We start from the raw sequence: 15,359 nt of genomic DNA on the forward strand, positions 1-15,359 counted from the left end.
CCCCATGCCCCATTCCCAGCACCCCTAACTGCCTATAGTTATGTGACCCCGGGTAAGGCATTTCACCACTTGGGATTCCAGCTTCTTTATCTATGAAATAACATTGGCTTCCTGCCTCCCAAGGATACCAGAAGGAAGAACGAGTTAACATTTACATAGCTGCATTGGGAGCCTCCAAGAAAGGCACTGCATGAGTAGGAAATATGATATAAGAGGAAGAACATCTTTTATCTTTAAGTTGGTCTCTGGTCAATCTTTCTGGGTCTATTCTCTATGTACAGTAGTAAAAGAATAGGCAAACATACAAAGAAAGTTCTGAATCTAATTCAGATATGATAACTCTAAATCATAGCTACTGGGGTTTTTTGTTCATTTGCTAACTTTGGGGTGAGGTAACTTGATTGCTATTGGGAGAAGTATTTGATACTGGGCTGCATTTAGGCAAAACAGATAGGAACTCCTGTTGGAGAACAGCTGTAGGCATAGATGGAATGGCCTAAATTTGGAGTCCATTAAGATAGTAAGCTCCTGGAGGGTAGGAATTTTGTCTTAACATCTTTATGTCTCCAATATCTTTCCAGAGCCTGACATAGAGCTGCAAATTAGTGTTCATTTAATGAGTGCACTAGGGTCTGAACTGCTATTTCATTCACCAATATTGTGTGCTTTTCCTTAGTTGAAAACTGAGAGTAATATATCCTCTTTGCAGGCTACCGTGAGGGTTAGATGAGTGATATGTGTAAAGTGCGCAGCTCACTGTCTGACATACTTTTGGGGGCATGTAATCACAGTAGCTGTTGTCCCTCTCACCACTAATGCTGAGGACACAGGGTAGTGCTGTGGCCAAAGCACAGAGGAGTCCACATCCTGGCCTTGGTATCTATCCACTCCCAGACAGCAATGGTTTAACTTTTTTGGAACATGGTTCCTCATGTGCATGGGAGACTGCTAAAATTTGATCTATTTAGCAGCTCAATATTTGAAATATAGTCCATATTATAAAGGGTCTTGATGTCCTTTAAAGATATTTTGTTGTAACAAATGTCAGGAAAATATGTAGAACAGATTTATGAAACAAAATTAATGACCATATGGCTACCACCACAGTCAAGACAACCTTAAGAATTCATCATGTGAACACAGATCATTTCTACTCTTCTCTCACTTAGCATTACATCATGTGCATGTCATTTGGAATTTATTAAAATATGTTCAATTGTGATAAATATTTAATCTATAAATGTGTGACAGTTTATAAAGCAGTCCCTCATTTTTGGCAATTTGGGTCGTTCCCACATACTATATTAAGTTCTTATGAACAAGATCCCTTTTGTTCTCCCGATATGCCAGTTGCTTCTTGCATAGTTACTACCATTTCAAGCATTGTAGCTACACAGTATACCTTAATATCTGGAAGGGCAAATTTTTCCTGCCAGTCCTTTTTAAACATTATTCCACTTATTAATTTTCCTTCCTTTTTAAATTTGAAACTTCCTCAAACTAACAGAAAAGTTGCAGGTTTAGTACCAACAAATTTTTCTGGAACCATTTGAGAATAAATTGGTCCATGATGCCCCATTACCTGCAAATATGTTAGTGTGCATTTCCTACACTCAAGGCCGTAGAAATAAAAAATTAGCACTGATATATTGTCATCATTGAAATGTCAGGTTCTACTCAAGTTTTGCAACTTGTCCCAATAATGTCCTTTATAGCAAAGGACCCAGTTCAGAATCCTGCTTTGCATTTACACTTTTGCATGTCTTTTCTATCTCCTTCAACCTGGAACAGCTACTGGGTCTTTTATTGATTTTTGTGGACTTAACACTTTCAAAGACTATAGGCTAGTTATTCGGTAGAATATTCCTCAGTTTTGTTTGTCTGATGTTTCTTCACTGTTTGTGTTACCTTCAGCAGGAACATCATAGAAGTGATGTTCTCATTGCATTTTATCAAGTATCATGTGATTTCCATGTGTCCCATTACTCAGGATGTTTATTGTGAGGAAGGTGATATTTGCCAGGCTTTTTAAACCATAGATTATTCTTCTTTTCCTTTGTAATGAACAAATATGTTGTTGGAGCTATATGTAACCAGGTAAACATATCCTTAAAATGTTCTATTTATCCATTCATGTATGCATTTACGATTTTAAATAGTAAGCTATTTACAACTACAATTGTCATAAATAATAAACTATAGGGTATAATCCATTACTATCATTATTAATTTTAATTGATCACTGGGAGCTCCTTCAGGCTAGATAGTGTGTGTGTGTGTGTGTGTGTGTGTTGACATATCCCTATTGTTTGCTGTGTACTCCCTTACTTTTTGACTTTTGGCACAGCAATATTCCTGACTCATTCCATAACTACTCTATGGAATCAGCCATTTCTCCAAAGAGCCCTGTTTCCTTTATTGGAGAATGATATTTAGAAACCTAGATCTGGCACTAAGTGCTCTTATTTCTTCTGTGTGTTATGGCTCCTAGGTTCTCTCAGTGGACAGAGCTGGGGAGTGTGTGTGTGTGTGTGTGTGTGTGTGTGTGTGTGCGTGCATGCGCGCATATCAGTGTGTCTCTAAGTCTTAGTGCAGTCTTAGGTTATAATAACTTCAGAAGTACATATGCTATAAATAAAAATCATTGGGAAGGTTAGTTTTATACTTCTTTACACTTCGTGTTTTGAGTTTTGAATAATAAATTTTTATTTTAAGGTTTTATTTGTGATAGTTTTATGGATGAGAATTTCTAAGACCAGTGGATTGGTTCCCAGTAGAGGAGGTTCCCTTGCTTGGCCACATTTGTTACCTGATGTATCTCCATTAGGTTTTTCTTGTCAAAACTGTTATTTATGCATCAAAACAACATTCTTCTAACAAACTGGAGAACCTAGGTAAAATGGAAAAATTCCTAGAAAGGCACAAATTGCCAAAACTGATTAAAAAATAATTAGAAAATCTGAATGGCTTTATATCAGATAAAGAGATTGAGTTAGTAATCAAAACTTTCTACAAAGAGAAGCTCAGGAACACATGATTTCCCTGGTGTAGTCTACCAAACATTTAAAGAAGAACTAATACCAAGTCACAAAATCTTCCAAAAAAAAAAAAAAAAAGATGAGAGGCCATTCTCTCATTCATCCTATAAGACCAGTCTTACCTTGATACCAAAACAAAAGAAAAAAACCCTTTCATCACCACAAGAAATGAAAAATACAGACCAATATCTCATGAATATAGATGTAAAAATCCTCAAAAAAATACTAGCAAACTGAATCTAGCAACATATAAGTAGGATTGTACACCATGATCAACTAGGATTTGTCCCAGGAATGAAAGATTGGCTCAACACATGAAAATCATACACAGTATTAATAGAAGTAAAACACAACACATAAATCAATAGACAAAGAAAAAATATTAGGCAAAACCCAGCATCCTTAAAGAAAAAACATTCAACAAATTGGAAGTTAGAAATAGGAGGCAGCAAGATGGCGGAAGAGTAGGGTCTCCAAATCACCTGTCTCCACCAAACTACCTAGAAAACCTTCAAATTATCCTGAAAATCTATGAATTCGGCCTGAGATTTAAAGAGAGACCAGCTGGAATGCAACAGTGAGAAGAGTTCGCGCTTCTATCAAGGTAGGAAGACGGGGGAAAAGAAGTAAAGAAACAAAGGCCTCCAAGGGGGAGGGGCCCGCGAGGAGCCGGGCTGAGGCCGGGGCGAGTGTCCCCAGGACAGGAGAGCCCCGTCCCGGAGGAGCAGGAGCTGCACCGACCTTCCCGGGGGAAAGGGACTCGCGGGGAGTTGGAGCAGGACCCAGGAGGGCGGGGATGCCCTCGGGCTCCCCGGGACAGTAACAGCAACTGCGCCCCAGGAGAGTGCGCCGAGCTCCCTAAGGGCTGCAGCGCGCACGGCGGGACCCGGAGCAGCTCGGGGGGGCTCGGGTGGCGGCTCCGCGGAGGGGGCTGCGCGGAGGGGGCTGCGCGGCCCCGGGAGCAGCTCGGCCGGGCTCGGGCAGAGGAAGAGGCTCCGTGCAGAGGGGCCTGCGCGGTTCCAGGAGCAGCTCGGAGGGGCTCGGGGGGCGGCTCCGCGGAGGGGGTTGCGCGGCCCGGGAGCGCGAATCCAACAGCGCAGGCCCCGGAGCACAGGGCGCCGGGACACAGCCCAGGATCCGGCCTCCCCCGGGACAGGCAGAGGCCGGGAGGGCCCAGGACAGCAAGGACGCTCCTGCCCCAGCTGAGCAGATCAGCGGCCCCGCCCCGGAGCCTCCAGGCCCTGCAGAGAGCTCCGTAGTTCCTGCTGGAGCTGAATCCAGGTTTCCAGAGCTGCCCCGCCACTGGGGCTGTTCCTCCTGCGGCCTCACGGGGTAAACAACCCCCACTGAGCCCTGCACCAGGCGGGGGCACAGCAGCTCCCCCAACTGCTAACACCTGAAAATCAGCACAACAGGCCCCTCCCCCAGAAGACCAGCTAGACTGACAACTTCCAGGAGAAGCCAAGGGACTTAAAGTACACAGAATCAGAAGATACTCCCCTGTGGTTCTTTTTTTTTTTTTTTTTTGGTTTTTTTTTTTGTTTGTTTTTTGTTTTTTTTTGTTTTTTTTTTTTTGTTTTGTTTTGCTTTTTGATTTGTTTCCTTCCCCCACCCCCCCTTTTTTTTCTCCTTTCTTTTTCTTTCTCTTTTTCTTCTTTTTTTTTCTTTCGTTTTTTTTTTCTCTTCCCTTTTTTTTCTCTTTCTCTTTTCTTTCCTTCTTTCTCTCCTCTCTTTTTCTCTTTTACCCAATACAACTTGCTTTTGGCCACTCTGCACTGAGCAAAATGACTAGAAGGAAAACCTCACCTCAAAAGAAAGAATCAGAAACAGTCCTCTCTCCCACAGAGTTACAAAATCTGGATTACAATTCAATGTCAGAAAGCCAATTCAGAAGCACTATTATACAGCAGCTACTGGTGGCTCTAGAAAAAAGTATAAAGGACTCAAGAGACTTCATGACTGCAGAATTTAGAGCTAATCAGGCAGAAATTAAAAATCAATTGAATGAGATGCAATCCAAACTAGAAGTCCTAACGACGAGGGTTAACGAGGTGGAAGAACGAGTGAGTGACATAGAAGACAAGTTGATAGCAAAGAGGGAAACTGAGGAAAAAAGAGACAAACAATTAAAAGACCATGAAGATAGATTAAGGGAAATAAACGACAGCCTGAGGAAGAAAAACCTACGTTTAATTGGGGTTCCCGAGGGCGCCGAAAGGGACAGAGGGCCAGAATATGTATTTGAACAAATTCTAGCTGAAAACTTTCCTATCTGGGAAGGGAAACAGGCATTCAGATCCAGGAAATAGAGAGATCCCCCCCTAAAATCAATAAAAACCGTTCAACACCTCGACATTTAATTGTGAAGCTTGCAAATTCCAAAGATAAGGAGAAGATCCTTAAAGCAGCAAGAGACAAGAAATCCCTGACTTTTATGGGGAGGAGTATTAGGGTAACAGCAGACCTCTCCACAGAGACCTGGCAGGCCAGAAAGGGCTGGCAGGATATATTCAGGGTCCTAAATGAGAAGAACATGCAACCAAGAATACTTTATCCAGCAAGGCTCTCATTCAAAATGGAAGGAGAGATAAAGAGCTTCCAAGACAGGCAGCAACTAAAAGAATATGTGACCTCCAAACCAGCTCTGCAAGAAATTTTAAGGGGGACTCTTAAAATTCCCCTTTAAGAAGAAGTTCAGTGGAACAGTCCACAAAAACAAAGACTGAATAGATATCATGATGACACTAAACTCATATCTCTCAATAGTAACTCTGAATGTGAACGGGCTTAATGACCCCATCAAAAGGCGCAGGGTTTCAGACTGGATAAAAAATCAGGACCCATCTATTTGCTGTCTACAAGAGACTCATTTTAGACAGAAGGACACCTACAGCCTGAAAATAAAAGGTTGGAGAACCATTTACCATTCGACTGGTCCTCAAAAGAAAGCAGGGGTAGCCATCCTTATATCAGATAAACTAAAATTTACCCCAAAGACTGTAGTGAGGGATGAAGAGGGACACTATATCATACTTAAAGGATCTATTCAACAAGAGGACTTAACAATCCTCAATATATATGCTCCGAATGTGGGAGCTGCCAAATATATAAATCAATTATTAACCAAAGTGAAGAAATACTTAGATAATAATACACTTATACTTGGTGACTTCAATCTAGCTCTTTCTATACTCGATAGGTCTTCTAAGCACAACATCTCCAAAGAAACGAGAGCTTTAAATGATACACTGGACCAGATGGATTTCACAGATATCTACAGAACTTTACATCCAAACTCAACTGAATACACATTCTTCTCAAGCACACATGGAACTTTCTCCAGAATAGACCACATATTGGGACACAAATCGGGTCTGAACCGATACCAAAAGATTGGGATTGTCCCCTGCATATTCTCGGACCATAATGCCTTGAAATTAGAACTAAATCACAACAAGAAGTTTGGAAGGACCTCAAACACGTGGAGGTTAAGGACCATCCTGCTAAAAGATAAAAGGGTCAACCAGGAAATTAAGGAAGAATTAAAAAGATTCATGGAAACTAATGAGAATGAAGATACAACCGTTCAAAATCTTTGGGATGCAGCAAAAGCAGTCCTAAGGGGGAAATACATCGCAATACAAGCATCCATTCAAAAACTGGAAAGAACTCAAATACAAAAGCTAACCTTACACATAAAGGAGCTAGAGAAAAAACAGCAAATAGATCCTACACCCAAGAGAAGAAGGGAGTTAATAAAGATTCGAGCAGAACTCAACGAAATCGAGACCAGAAGAACTGTGGAACAGATCAACAAAACCAGGAGTTGGTTCTTTGAAAGAATTAATAAGATAGATAAACCATTAGCCAGCCTTATTAAAAAGAAGAGAGAGAAGACTCAAATTAATAAAATCATGAATGAGAAAGGAGAGATCACTACCAACACCAAGGAAATACAAACGATTTTAAAAACATATTATGAACAGCTATACGCCAATAAATTAGGCAATCTAGAAGAAATGGACGCATTCCTGGAAAGCCACAAACTACCAAAACTGGAACAGGAAGAAATAGAAAACCTGAACAGGCCAATAACCAGGGAGGAAATTGAAGCAGTCATCAAAAACCTCCCAAGACACAAGAGTCCAGGGCCAGATGGCTTCCCAGGGGAATTTTATCAAACGTTTAAAGAAGAAATCATACCTATTCTCCTAAAGCTGTTTGGAAAGATAGAAAGAGATGGAGTACTTCCAAATTCGTTCTATGAAGCCAGCATCACCTTAATTCCAAAGCCAGACAAAGACCCCACCAAAAAGGAGAATTACAGACCAATATCCCTGATGAAAATGGATGCAAAAATTCTCAACAAGATACTGGCCAATAGGATCCAACAGTACATTAAGAAAATTATTCACCATGACCAAGTAGGATTTATCCCTGGGACACAAGGCTGGTTCAACACCCGTAAAACAATCAATGTGATTCATCATATCAGCAAGAGAAAAACCAAGAACCATATGATCCTCTCATTGGATGCAGAGAAAGCATTTGACAAAATACAGCATCCATTCCTGATCAAAACTCTTCAGAGTGTAGGGATAGAGGGAACATTCCTCGACATCTTAAAAGCCATCTATGAAAAGCCCACAGCAAATATCATTCTCAATGGGGAAGCACTAGGAGCCTTTCCCCTAAGATCAGGAACAAGACAGGGATGTCCACTCTCACCACTGCTGCTCAACATAGTACTGGAAGTCCTAGCCTCAGCAATCAGACAACAAAAAGACATTAAAGGCATTCAAATTGGCAAAGAAGAAGTCAAACTCTCCCTCTTCGCAGATGACATGATACTCTACATAGAAAACCCAAAAGTCTCCACCCCAAGATTGCTAGAACTCATACAGCAATTCGGTAGCGTGGCAGGATACAAAATCAATGCCCAGAAGTCAGTGGCATTTCTATACACTAACAATGAGACTGAAGAAAGAGAAATTAAGGAGTCAATCCCATTTACAATTGCACCCAAAAGCATAAGATACCTAGGAATAAACCTAACCAAAGATGTAAAGGATCTATACCCTCAAAACTATAGAACACTTCTGAAAGAAATTGAGGAAGACACAAAGAGATGGAAAAATATTCCATGCTCATGGATTGGCAGAATTAATATTGTGAAAATGTCAATGTTACCCAGGGCAATATACACGTTTAATGCAATCCCTATCAAAATACCATGGACTTTCTGCAGAGAGTTAGAACAAATTATTTTAAGATTTGTGTGGAATCAGAAAAGACCCCGAATAGCCAGGGGAATTTTAAAAAAGAAAACCATATCTGGGGGCATCACAATGCCAGATTTCAGGTTGTACTACAAAGCTGTGGTCATCAAGACAGTGTGGTACTGGCACAAAAACAGACACATAGATCAGTGGAACAGAATAGAGAATCCAGAAGTGGACCCTGAACTTTATGGGCAACTAATATTCGATAAAGGAGGAAAGACTATCCATTGGAAGAAAGACAGTCTCTTCAATAAATGGTGCTGGGAAAATTGGACATCCACATGCAGAAGAATGAAACTAGACCACTCTCTTTCACCATACACAAAGATAAACTCAAAATGGATGAAAGATCTAAATGTGAGACAAGATTCCATCAAAATCCTAGAGAAGAACACAGGCAACACCCTTTTTGAACTCGGCCATAGTAACTTCTTGCAAGATACATCCATGAAGGCAAAAGAAACAAAAGCAAAAATGAACTATTGGGACTTCATCAAGATAAGAAGCTTTTGCACAGCAAAGGATACAGTCAACAAAACTCAAAGACAACCTACAGAATGGGAGAAGATATTTGCAAATGACATATCAGATAAAGGGCTAGTTTCCAAGATCTATAAAGAACTTATTAAACTCAACAGCAAAGAAACAAACAATCCAATCATGAAATGGGCAAAAGACATGAACAGAAATCTCACAGAGGAAGACATAGACATGGCCAACATGCATATGAGAAAATGTTCTGCATCACTTGCCATCAGGGAAATACAAATCAAAACCACAATGAGATACCACCTCACACCAGTGAGAATGGGGAACATTAACAAGGCAGGAAACAACAAATGTTGGAGAGGATGCGGAGAAAAGGGAACACTCTTACACTGTTGGTGGGAATGTGAACTGGTGCAGCCACTCTGGAAAACTGTGTGGAGGTTCCTCAAACAGTTAAAAATATACCTGCCCTACGACCCAGCAATTGCACTGTTGGGGATTTACCCCAAAGATACAAATGCAATGAAACGCCGGGACACCTGCGTATAAACGCTGGGACACCTGCGTATAAACCCCGATGTTTATAGCAGCAATGGCCACGATAGCCAAACTGTGGAAGGAGCCTCGGTGTCCAACGAAAGATGAATGGATAAAGAAGATGTGGTTTATGTATACAATGGAATATTACTCAGCTATTAGAAATGACAAATACCCACCATTTGCTTCAACGTGGATGGAACTGGAGGGTATTATGCTGAGTGAAGTAAGTCAGTCGGAGAAGGACAAACATTATATGTTCTCATTCATTTGGGGAATATAAATAATAGTGAAAGGGAATATAAGGGAAGGGAGAAGAAATGTGTGGGAAATATCAGAAAGGGAGACAGAACATAAAGACTGCTAACTCTGGGAAACGAACTAGGGGTGGTAGAAGGGGAGGAGGGCGGGGGGTGGGAGTGAATGGGTGACGGACACTGGGTGTTATTCTGTATGTTAGTAAATTGAACACCAATAAAAAATAAATTAAAAAAAAAAAGAAATAGGAGGCAACACCCTTAATGTGATAAAGGGTATCTGTGAAAAGCTCACAGCTAACATCATGTTTAATGATAAAAGACTAAGAGCTTCTGTCTTTAATCAGGAAACAGACAAGGATTTTGTTCTTGCCACTTCTATTCAACATTGTATTGGAAGTTCTAGCTAGGCTAATTAGGCAAGACAAAGAAATAAAAAGGCATTAAGATTGGTAAAGAAGTGAAACTACCTCTATATGCTAATGACATGATATTTTATAGACAAATCCTAAGAAATTGACAAAAAATATTGTCAGATATATGAGATCATCAAAGTTACAAGATGCAAAATCAATATACAAAAACAGTTGTACTTTTACACACCAACAATGAACAAGACAAACATGAAATTGGAAAAACAATTCCATTTACAAATAATATCAAAAAGAATAAAATACATAGGAATAAATTGGATCAAACAAGTGCATGACTTATATACTGAAAACTGCAAAACACCATTGAAAGAAATTAAAGAAGGCCTAAATAAATGGAAGCACATCTCACATTCATTGAAGAAAGAATTAATATGGTAATACTCCCCAAAGTGATCTACAGATTCATCCCAGGAATGCAAGATTGGTTTAACACACAATTGCTAGAATCAAAAGCACATACAAATGATGGTGAGGATGTAGAGAAATATAAGCCCTCATAGATTGATGGTGAAATTGTAAAATGGTGTCATTGTTTGGGAAAACAGTTTGACAATTCCTCAAATGTTAACATATATTTATCTTATGACCCAGCAATTCCACTCCTATGTATTTACCTGGGAGAATTGAAAACATTTATTCATATAAAAACTTCTAAATGAATGTTCACAGGAGCATTGTTCATAATGGACAAAAAGTAGAAACAACCTAAATGTTCAGTAATTAATGAATAAACAAAATATGATATTTCCATACAATAGAATATTATTCAGCCCTAAAAAGGAATGAAGCACCAATTAATATTAAACATGCAAAAACCTTGAAAGCATTATGCAAAGTCAAAATAGCCTAATACAAAAGTTCACATACTGTTTTAGTCCACTTATAAGAGGTGTCCAGAATGAGAAAATTTATAGATATAGAATGTAGATTAACAGTTACCAAAAATTAGAGAGGAAATTGGCAGTGATTGGTAATGGGTCTGGGGTCTGAAGTTGGGGTAATGAAAATGTTCTGGAGTTATGTAGCAGCAATTGTTATGCAACCTTGTGAATATACTAAAAACCACTGAATTGTATACTTTAAAAGAGTGAATTTTATGAAATGCCAATTATGTCTCAGTAAGAAAAGCAAAACCAATGAGAGTCTAAAACCCTAATTTTTTGTAGCATCTGAAAGCTAGAATTATAAAGGAAATCTTTTATGTTATAAAATTTGAAAGTGGACTAAAATTGTATGTAGTGCAATATAGAAATTATGTAAATTTAAAACATAGTTTTCTTTACTACCATTGACATACACTAAACTGCACATGTTAAAATGTACAATTTGGTAAGTTTTGACATATGAATATACTCCTGAGAACATAATCACAATAAAAATAACTAGCATATTCATCATCATCATCTCCAAAGGTTTCACTACATCTCTTTATAATTCTCACATCTCCCTTGGCTCTAGGCAACCCCTAATCTTATTTCTGATACTACATAGTAATTTGCATTTCTTAGAATTTTGTATAAAAGAAACCATATGATATATTACTTTTTGAAGCATCTGGTGTCTTTCACCTAGCATAATTATTTTGAGATTCTTTAATGTTTTTTGTGTATTAATAGTTCATTCCTTTTCACTGATGAGTAATATTTCATTATATATCAGTTAGTTTACCCATTTACCTGTGGGTAGACATTTGGGTTGTTTCCAGTTTTTGACTATTTCAAACAAAGCTGCTATGTGCATTGATATACAAATTCTTGTATTAAATATGCTTTAATTCCTTTGGGTAAATACCCAGGAGTGGAATGGCTTGATCATATATTAAGCTTTTAAAGAAATTGTTTTCCAAAGTGGTTATATTGTTTACATTCCTACCTGCATGAGAGTTCCAATTGCTTCACATTCTCAGCAATACTTGGTATGGTCAGTCTCTTTAATTTTTGCCATTCCAGCAAGTTTGTAGGGTATCTTGCAGTGGTTTTAATTTGCATTTCTGTAGTGATTAACAATATTAAGTATTTTTCCATGCAGTTAGTTGCCAACCTGATATCTTCTTTGGTGAAGTGTCTGTTCAAGTATTTTGCCCATTTTTATTTATATTATTATTTTATTATTATTATTATTGCCCATTTTTATATTGGATCGTTTGCCTTTTTTTTTTAAATTGGGTTTGAGAGTTCTTTTTGCATCTGGTTATGCATCCTTTATAAGATAAAGACTTTGCAAATATTTTCTTTCAGCCTGTAGCTTGATGTTTCATTCTCTTAACCATGTCTTTTGAAAAGCAGAAGTTTTATTTTATTTATTTTTTAAAGATTTTATTTATTTATTCATGAGAGACACAGAAAGAGAGAGAGAGAGAGAGAGAGAGAGAGAGGCAGAGACACAGGCAGAGGGAGAAGCAGGCTCCATGCAGGGAGCCTGAGGTGGAACTCGATCCCGGGTCTCCAGGATCACGCCCTGGGCTGAAGGCGGCACTAAACCGCTGAGCCACCCGGGCTGCCCAAGCAGAAGTTTTAAATTTTGATAAAGCTCAATTTTTGTCTACCCCAAGTTATCAGAGGCTTTCTCTTAAAAGCTTTAGAGGTAATTTTTGCACATGATGCAAGGTATGGATTCAAGGCTTTTGTTTTGTTTTGTTTTGTTTTGATTTGTTTTTTGACATATAGATATCCAATTGTTCTAGCACTATTTGTTCAAAACATCTCCCTTTCTTCAATGATTGCCTCTGTATCTTTGCAGAAAATCAGCTGTAGAAAATCATATATGAGTTAATTTCTTCACTCTTTATTTTGTTCCATTGACCTATGTGTCTATGAGACTAACAGCAAAGCACACTTTATTGATTTCTCTAACTTTATAATGTCTTTAAACCAGGTAATATTAGCTTTCTAACTTTGCCCTTCTTTTTTTAAGTCATTTTGGCTATTCTGAGATGTTCGCATTCCCCATGAACTTTAAAATCTGCTTGCTAATGTCTACTGAACGTTCTGCTGGGATTTTGATTGGGATTGCATTGAATTTGCAGATCAGTTTGATTAAAATCGACACTTGAACAATATTGAGTTTCCAACGATTAGCAAAGGATATATCCTCATTTCTCAAAATCCTCAATTTTTCTCAGTAAATGTTTTTTAGTTTTCAGTGTACGATCTTCCACGTATTTTTTCAGATTTATTTCTAGTTATTTCATGTATTTGATGCTACTGTAAATGGGTTTATTTATTTATTTATTTATTTATTTATAAAGATTTTATTTATTTATTCATGAGATACACACAGGGAGAGGCAGGGACATAGGCAGAAGGAGAAGCAGACTCCCTGTGGTAGCCTGATGCAGAACTTGATCCCAGGACCCCAGCATCATGACCTGAGCCAAAAGCCGACATTCAACCACAGAGCCACCCAGGTGTGCCAAATCGGTATTTTTAAAATTTCAATTTCCAATTTTCATTGTTAGTGAATACAATACAACTGATATTTGTCTATTGATCATGCATTCTGCACGTTGTTAAGCTTGCTTATTAGTCCTAGTAGTTTTTCTCTAGATTCACTTGTATTTTCTAGATACATGATTATGTCAAGTGTAAATAAATGGAATTTTACCTATTCCTTTTCACAATGCCTTTTTTTTCTTTTCATTGCCTAATGCTGGCTACAGCCTCCAATAATGTGTTGAATAGAAGTGGTAAGAGTGGTCTTAAGTGGAAATATTCAGTGTCTCACATTAATGTTAGCAAGAGATTTTTCACAGATGCTCTGTATTGGGTTGAAGAAATTCTCTTCTATTGCTAGTTTGCTGAGAGCTTTTAATCAAGAATTCTCTCTCTCTTTCTTATAAGAATATAACACGTATATTTCTGAGTTTATTAAAGCTTGAAGTTGCACTAAGACTTTGAGACAAAGATGTATATCCATACATGCATAGTCACACACCTTTATATTTGTACATTATTTAAAAACGATTTATAATTGTTTTCAATTGTTATAATCATGAGCCATATGATTTATTCTGTTTCTCTCCCTTTTCATATTTGTAAACTCCTTTCTCTGACAGTAGAAACTTGGATTCCATTATCCTTAATGTATTTGCATAATTGGTTAATTTCCTGTGTGTATTCAGCCTATCATTGCCACAATCTCATACCTCCTGCAGATGCACCTGGGTTCTTTTTTTTTTTTAAAGAAAGTTTTTTATTTTTATTTTTTAAATTTTTTTTTAAATTTTTATTTATTTATGATAGTCACACACAGAGAGAGAGAGAGAGAGAGAGGCAGAGACACAGGCAGAGGGAGAAGCAGGCTCCATGCACCGGGAGCCCGACGTGGGATTCGATCCGGGGTCTCCAGGATCGCGCCCTGGGCCAAAGGCAGGCGCCAAACCGCTGCGCCACACAGGGATCCCTGCACCTGGGTTCTGACGCTCACTGGACTGCTGATGCCTGCCTCAGTATGGATGCCCCCTTTACTCTGCTAAGCCTCCGACTCCATGCCTTGAGCTGCTCTTCTGCATGGACACCACCTTATTCTGACCATGCTCTGACGCTCTGCACTTGTTATCACCTTCCACGTGGAAGCCCTTCCCACTGGCTTATGCACTGACATTCTGTACTAGACACTTGTGAGTGTCCTCACCCCTGTTGGCTTGTGAAACCCATGTTGGGCTGTTACCCCTACAAGGCCCCCTTTTGGCCTACTTAGACATGCATCTCTGCAAAGGCTGCTCTCTCCCACGGTTACGTTCCTCACCTTCTTGGGTTCCAAAACCCCATGACATACAGTTCATAGGCAGAGACTCCCTCCCAACCCTGCTGGAGCTCTGACATCCTGTGCTGGGCCACTCCTTTGCATGGAGCTGTCCTTACCCTTTGTGGCTCATGCCTGCAATGGGCAGTTGTGTTTGGAAAACTACTTATTTTTGTTTGGTCTCCTATATATCTCTTCCCACCCCAGGTTGGACATGTAACATGCTTGGTCCCAAACAAAGGGTTTAGGACTGAATTTTTCAGGAAATGATATGAAGGGGAGGAAGAAGAGGAAGAACTTCACTCATTTACATTTTTTAAAAAGATTTATTTATTTACTCATAGAGACACAGAGAGAGAGAGAGGTAGAGGCACAGGCAGAGGGAGAAGCAGGCTCCATCTAGGGAGCCCGACCCTGGGTCCCTGGGACCATGCCCTGGACTGAAGGCGGCGCTAAACCACTGAGCCACCTGGGCTGCCCCTCATCTACATTTTGTGATTAACTTAGAATAATTTTCTTAAAATCAAACTCAAAAAACTTGCATCATGTTTTTGATTGGGATTTTGTCAAGCTTATTTT

This window comes from Canis lupus, chromosome 2 (genome assembly GCF_003254725.2).
Source record: "Canis lupus dingo isolate Sandy chromosome 2, ASM325472v2, whole genome shotgun sequence".
NCBI lineage: Eukaryota > Metazoa > Chordata > Mammalia > Carnivora > Canidae > Canis > Canis lupus.